Here is a 7699-nt window from a genome sequence, read left to right as displayed (position 1 = left end):
CTCTCAGGAAATCTCCTCTGTCTGCCCCCTGGGCCCAGAGCCACACCCCCCATCTTTTTAATATTCATTCTGGGTTTGTGGAATTCGCTGGGTGGGCCAGTATGTATTGCCCATCTCTTATTTCCCCTTTAGGAGGCGGTTAGGAGCTGCCTCCTTGAAGGGCTGGAGTACAAGTGATGCAGGTACACCCACAGGACTGTGAGGGAGGGAGTTCCATTAAGTTGACCCAGTGATGGTGAAGGAACGGCCGATATATTTCCAACTAAGAATGGTGAGTGGCTTCGAGGGGAAATTAGAGGTGGTGTTGTTCCAATTTTTCTGCTGCCCTTGCCCTTCTCGATGGAACGGTTCGAGGGTTTGGTAGGTGCTATCGAAGGAGCCTTGGTGAGTTGCTTCAGTGCATCCTGTAGATGGTACACACTGCTGCTGCATTGTGTCGGACATTGAGGGAGTGAATAGTTTTTGACGTGGTGCCAATCAAGTAGGGCTGATTTGTCCCGGAAGGGCTCAAGATTTTTGATTTTTGTGGGTGCACTCCTCTAGGAAAGCGGTGAGTATTCCATCATGCTCCATAGTTGTGCGGTGTAGTTAGTGGACAGGCTTTTGGGAGTCAGGAGGTGATTTATTCGTCGGGGCGTTGCCAGGCTCTGGCCTATTCTTGAAGCCATAGATTTTATCTGGCTAGCCCAGTTCAGTTTCTGGGCAATGGTTGCCACCAGGGTGTTGAGAGTGGGGGATTCAGAAATGGTAATGCCACTGAGTGGCAAAGAGAGATGTTTGGATTCTCTCTTGTTAGACAGTGATAGTAAATCTCCTCAGTCTTCCGCCCCCCCCCCCCCCCACCCCCCCCCCCCCCCACCGGGTCCGGTGCCACACTCTCCACCTCCTCCCTGAAAGGCATGTCCCCTTTGACTCCGAGGGTCTGAACCGGTTTCCCTTCGCTTTTGGACCAAATCGAGACGTCTCAGTGTTTCACACCGCAGAGTGTTGACACACCACCATCGGCCATGGCGTTCCATATGGCTCATTGGTCGCTCATGCTGCCTTGGCTCACGTCATTGGTTCCTGCTGATTGTTCACGTTGCCTTCATCTGCAAAGAAATTCCTCCAAACTCCTGTCTTTCATGGCTGATCCCGTTTTTTGTCATTGGCCTGAAGGAAAGAAAATAGTCCGGACCCATACTCTTACTACCCAGATTCATTGGTGTTCCATTGAAAGGCATAATAGACCGGTTCAAACCAGTATTCTTAATTCCAGCTTTACTGTGTTAATTTTCCAGGTATATGCCCAAATCCCTGCCTCCACCCCCCATCCATTTCTGGACTATCCAGTCGGGATATCATCCCTCTGCATCTACCTATGTTTCTACATCAGAAACAGAGGAGCTTCAATGGGTTACACTCTTTTCATTTGTACTACAGAGACCCAATTTTTTCCATCTCACTGATGAATGGACAAGCCTCTCATCCTGGGAACCTATCGAGAGAAGATTTGCCACACCTCATCTAAGTTAAAAATTACCGACCTCAGGTCAGATGACTGAAACCGTCTTACTGCAGCTGAGAACTCCTAAGAAATAAGAGCCGGAGTAGACAATTCGTTCTCTAAGTTCCGCTTCGCCTTTCGATACAATTGCGGCCGATCAGACTGAGGCCTGAACTCTATTTTGACTGACTGAAATCTTGTAAAACTGCAGCAAACTCCTTTCTCTTGTGAAGTACAGACACGTCAAAGCACTTCTCAATGCAACCATGTGCTAACTTGTACTGTGTCTTGGACAAACATTGCAAAATCCCTCCCAGCACCAACATTTTAAATGCCCTCATGTTTGTTTAGTATTCTGTTCTTCACTTCTCCCTGCCAAAGTGGATAATCTTACATTTCCCCACATTATACTCAACCTGCCACAATATTGCCTGCTAACTCAAACTGCCACTACCTCTTTCCAGTTCTTTGTGTCCTCCTCACAGCTTTACGGTGATGCTGATAAGCGGGGTACTGACATTTCCACCAGCAGTTGCTCTGCCGCATTGACTGGGAGGACTGTCACACAAACGATCGTCAGCTTCTCGAAAATGCCTGCACGAGTATTCAGGCAAAACTCTCGCAAAAACGATTTCCGTGGACTGGAAAGTAGGTCTGGGTGGTGGAAAAGTGTGTCTCGCCGGCAGGTCCTGTTTTTGCATCCCTCCAATGGCCAATGTTCCAAGGGAACACTTTGAAACACGCCTCGAATTTTGGCAGCATCGACGCTAATGACTGAGAGGAGCTTGCTGCCAGATGGTAAAAATGTTGACAACTTGTGAAGCATTCTGCATCACGTTTTGAGTCGTCATGTCTTAATGATGAGGTAGAGCGACCGCACAGAATGGAAGGAAAGGAAGCAAATCCTACTCTCCGGGCCGCACTACCTGGTGGGACGTCCTGCTTCATGTATTTGAATCTCTGCGGCACGAGTCTCTGCCTGTTCATCCACATGAAGACCCACAACAGGAAATGGCTACACCGAGGAGACATCATCATCGAATCGAGGGACAGCCGATGGTGAGGACAATTTATTGTCCAGCTTGGTGCTGTGACCAAGCTTGGAGGCATAACACTCCAACTTCTCATTACGTCGTTGACATAGATTGAAAATTTGGTGAGAATGAGGATTGGTGAAGATTATTCTGCGCCAGTCGCAGAACAAAGGGAATTTTTGTGAGGGAGATGTTGCAATGTTGGAGGGTCAGTGCTGAGGGAGCGCCGCACTGTCGGAGCATCAGCATTGAGAGATGGCCAAACTGTCCGAGGGTCAGAACTGTGGATGTGCCACACTGTTGCAAAGCATGTAGCGAGGTAGTGCTGCAGTGTTTGAGGGTCATTACTGAAGGTTTTCAGAGCTTTTGGAGGGTCATTACTGATGGAGTACTGCACTGTTGGATGGTGTGTACTGTGGGGGCAGCGCATTGTCAGAGGGTCAGTAGTGAGGGAGTACCCCACTGTTAGAATGTAAGTACTAAGGGAGTGTTTCTCTGTCGGAGGGTTAAGTCTGTGGAAGTGGCACACTGTCATGGTGTTAGTACTGAGCGAATGCCGAACCGTCGGATGTACAGTTCTGATGGCGAGTGGCACTTTCAGAGGATCAATTCTGAGGCCGTGTTCCCTGGCGGAGGACCAGTACTGAGGGAGTGCTGCACTGTCAAATGGTCAGTAAAGAGGAAGCGCCGAGCTGTCGGAGGATCCGTACTGATGCTACGCTGCACTGTCGCAGTCACTGTAGTGAAGGAGTGCAGCACTGTTGGAGGGTCTGAACTGATGATGTGCTGCACTGTCGGAGCGTCAGTCATTAGGCAATACCGCACTTTCTTAAAGTAAGTACTGATGGAGTACAGCACTGTCAGGTGGTCGGCATGGAGGGAGTGTTGATGCCTTGCCGCACTGTCGGAGGGTATGATTTGATGGAGCGTCGCACTGTCAGAGTGTCAGTTCTGAGAGAATGTCGCGCTGTCGGAGGGTCATTTCCGAGAGAGCGCTGCACTGTCGGATTTTCAGTACTGAGCTTTTGCTGCAATGTCGGAGTGTAAGACCTGACGGAGTGTCACTCTGTCAGAGGAACAGTAATTAGGAAGTGCTGTACTGTCGGAGGGTCCGCACTGAGGAAGTGCTGCACTGATGGAGAGTCAGTACTGAGGGAATGCCCCGTTGTCGGAGGGTTTGTACAAATGGAATGCTGCTCTGTCGGAGGTTCAGTGCTGAGGGATTGCTGCCTTGTCGGAGGGCCAGTCCTGAGGGAGTGCAACGCTGTCGGAGGGTCAGTACTGAGGTAGTCCCACCCTGTCGGATGGTCAGTTCTGATGGAGTGCCGCTGTCTCGGAGGGACAGTGTGGAGGGATTGCCGCACTCTCGGATGGACATTAATGAGGGAGCCCCGCACTGTCGGAGTGGCGGTACTGATGGTACCCCGCACTATCCGCGGGTCATTCGTGACTGAGTGCTGCACTAACGGATGATCAGTGCTGAGGGATTACCGCACTGTCAGGAAGTCAGTACTGAGGGAATGCCGCACTCTCGGAGGGACAGCACTGAGAGTACTGAGGGATCTCTGCAGTGTTTGACGGTCACTACTGAGGGGGAGCTGCACTGGCAGCAATTCAAACGTGCAGTAATAATATGTTGGTCAAGTATTGAGACCAGTTACTGGTCTGCTCCTGAGGGACATAAACTTAAAATCTTCAAAAAGCCCCATTCTCACCAAATTTACAATCTTTGTCAACGACCTAATGAGGGGATGCAGCTTTCTGTGTCCAAGCTTGGTCACAGCACCATTATTGAGGGCCACGCAAAAGACAATTTGATGGTTTGTGAGTCAGATGTCACAATGTTGGAGGGTCAGTGCTGAGGGAGCGACGCACTGTCGGAGCGTCAGCACTGAGAGAGGGCCAAACTTTCCGAGTGTCAGTACTGAGGATGTGCCACACTGTTGCATGGTATGTAGTGAGGTAGTGCTGCACTATTCGAGGGTCATTTCTGAAGAAGTGCAGCGCTGTTGGAGGGTCAGTGCTGATGGAGTACTGCCCTGTTGCAGGGTGAGTACTGAGGGAGCGATGCATTGTCATAGGGTCAGCAGTGAGGGAGTAATGCACTGTCGGAGGGTCAGTACTAAGGGAGTGTCGCTCTGTCGAAGTGCCAGGTCCACGGAAGTGGAATGCCGCACCATCGGAAGGTCAGTTCTGATGGAGAGTCTCACTGTCAGATTGTCAATTCTAAGGCTGTGTTCCTTGTAGGAGGATCGTTGCTGAGGGAGTTCTGCACTATCAGAAGTTCAATACTGAGGGAGTGTCAAGCTGTCGGAGGTTCCATACTGAAGGTGCGCTGCCCATTTTCAGGCTCTGTAGTGACGGAATGGAAAGCTGTTGGAGGGTCAGTACTGATGATGTGCTGCACTGTCAGAGATTAAGTCCTGAGGGGGTGCAGCGCTTCCAGAATGTCAGTACTGAGGGAGTACAGCACTGTCAGCTGTTCGGCAGGAAGGGACTGCTGCACTGTCAGGGGTTCGGCACGGAGGGAGTACCCCACTATCAGAGGGTAGGTGTTGAGGGAATGCCACAATGTCGGAGGGTATTTTCTCATGGAGCATCGCACTGTTAGAGGGTCAGTGCTGAAGGAATGTTGCGCTGTTGGGGGGGTCATTTCGGAGGCAGCGCCGTACGTTCGGGTGGTCAGTACTGATCGAGTGCTGCAGTGTCGGAGGGTCAGACCTGAAGGAGTGTCGCTCTGTCGGGTCGTAAGTACTGATGGAGTGCCACACTGTTGGAAGTTTTGATACTGAGGGAGTGCCGCACTGTCAGATGAACAGTAATTAGGTAGTGTTGTACTGTCAAAGGGGTCGCAATGACGAAGTGTGGCCCTGAGAGCCAGTCAGTACTGCGGGAGTGCCGCACAGTCGGAGGGTCAGTAGAGAGGGAGTCCCGCTATGTCGGAGGTTCAGTGCTGAGGGAGTGCTGCCCTGTCAGATGGTCATTCCTGAGGGAGTGCTGCACTGTCGGAGTTTCAATACTGAGGAAGTGCCACACTGGCGGGTCATCAGTACTGAGAGAGTGCCGCTCTCTCAGAGGGTCAGTGTTGAGGGAGTTTTGCACTCTCGGAGGGAGATTACTGAGGGATAACCCAGAGGGGCGGTACTGACGGAGTCCCACACTGTCGGCGAGTCAGTTGTGAATAAGTTCTGCACTGACGGATGATCAGTCCTGAGGGAAACCACACTAACAGGAAGTCAGTACTGCGTGAAACCTGCACTCTCGGAGAGACAGTACTGAGGGAGCTCTGCAATGTCGGCGGGTCACGACTGAGGGGTGCTGCACTGGCAGCAATTCTAACATGCAGTACAAATCTGTTAGCCAAGTTTTGAGATCACTGTGTGGTCTGCTCCTGAGGGACATAATCTTAAAATTGGATTTGGACCACTCACAGTTAATATCAGGAATCACACAATCACACACAAGTCAGTGGAACGATGTTTGGCATGTCAATTGGGAATGTCAAGGCATAGATTGATGGGTCTGTGCTATGAAGGGATATTAATGGTTCTGGGTGCAAGAGGGGTACCTCTTGTAATAATACAGATGTGCTTTGGACCCCCTGAATACCGCAACAAGGGTAAATAGACGTATTACCATCTCCTCCTCTCCTATTTCAAACAGTTCTCAGTTCGCTTGCTCCTGTTTACACAAGTTCCTGTATGTGTGGTTTCTGAGAGATCTTATCTCCACCTCTGTTGTGAACAGTCGCTGTCAAACAAAGTAAGCTCAAAAATAAATATATGTAAGCTGACCTTTCCTTATCTCTGATACACGGTGTGCAGCATTCAAATTTGCTCAACACAGTACCTGTCTGCATCACGCAACCCCATTATTAAGAATAGTCCCATAGTGTGGATGGAGTGGGGGGGTGGGGGGGTGGGGGGCGGGGGGGGGAGGTTGGTGGGGCGGGGGGGGGTTAGTGAAGAACATGAGACATTGGAGCAGGAGGAGATTAATCTCACCCTGTACTTTTAAAAAGGGTTGTTTGGATTGATGAACTTATACTTGAATTTATTTAGCATTGAAAAGACTAATTCATGGAACTTGAATTAACCCGACAAACTGATTTATTTCGACAGAAACAGAAACATCAGGCAGCGTCTTAGACACTGAATTCGGAAATAATGCTGACGTTTATTGAACAGAAGCAAAATCAAACAACAATGCACTTATCAAACAATCAAAGTCTCATCAAACAACCTGTTCAATTAACTCAAACTTATCCAATAGTTACTAAAGGGAGACAAAGTGGGAGGTATACGTAGCAACGAAACCCGACAGCAGTCACGCATTGAATTGGACCCCTATTCTGTAAGAAGCGGATGACAATCTTAACCGCGCCCCCGCCCCCCGCGCCCGCGCTGACAGCTGTTCCTCGAAGGACACTGCACCTTCCTGGGATCCAGACTGAAATGAATTCTCCTCTCTCTCTGCCCCCTGGGTACAATGCTACTCTCTCCACATTTTTAATATTCATTCAGGGAATGTGGGATTCGCAGGCTGATCCAGCATTTATTTCCAATTCCTAATTGCCCCTTGGCAATTTAGTGGTGAGCTGCCTTCATGAACGTTGGGAGTCCATGTGTTTTAGGTACACCCACAGTGCTGTTAGGGGGAGAGCTCCAGTGTTTTGAACCAATGACGGTGAAGGAACGGCCGATAGGTTTCCAAGTCAGGACCGTGTGTGGCTTGGAGGGGAACTTCCAGGTGGTGGTGTTCCCACATGTCTGTTGCCCTTGCCCTTCTAGACGTTAGGGGTCGTGTGTTTCGAAGTTGGTATCGAATGAGCCTTTGAGAGTTGCTGCATTGCATCTTGTAGATGGTACACACTGCTGCTCCTGTGTGTCCGTGGTGCAGGCAGTGAATGCTTGTTGATGTGATGCCAGTCAAGCCAGGCTGCTTTGTCCTGTACAGTGTCGAACATCTTGAATGTTGTGGGAGGTGCAGCCATGCAGGAAAACGGATACTATTCCAGCACACTCCTGATTTTTGCCTTGTAGATAGTGGGCAGGCTTTGGGGAGTCAGGAGGTGAGTTACTCGCCGCAGGTTTCCTAGCATCTGGCCTGTTCTTGTTGCCACAGTATTTACCTGGCTAGTCCAGTTCAGTTTCTGATCCCCAGGATCAGCCCCAGGATG

The 7699-nt window shown here is 50.1% G+C and overlaps 1 protein-coding gene across 1 annotated transcript in view; it reads left to right on the top strand.

Annotated features, from left to right (window-relative positions):
* The first annotated feature begins 205 nt into the window (after positions 1-205).
* Positions 206-7699, top strand: part of LOC144672830 (uncharacterized) — a 491943-nt gene continuing 484449 nt past the window's right edge. The window contains exon 1 of the mRNA XM_078534810.1: positions 206-271. The gene's annotated coding sequence lies outside the window, so the exon portion shown is untranslated. The remainder of the gene's footprint in view (positions 272-7699) is intronic.

This window comes from Cetorhinus maximus, unplaced genomic scaffold (genome assembly GCF_964194155.1).
Source record: "Cetorhinus maximus unplaced genomic scaffold, sCetMax3.hap1.1 HAP1_SCAFFOLD_58, whole genome shotgun sequence".
Classification (NCBI taxonomy): Eukaryota; Metazoa; Chordata; class Chondrichthyes; order Lamniformes; family Cetorhinidae; genus Cetorhinus; species Cetorhinus maximus.
This window is presented reverse-complemented; position numbering and strand designations above follow the sequence as displayed.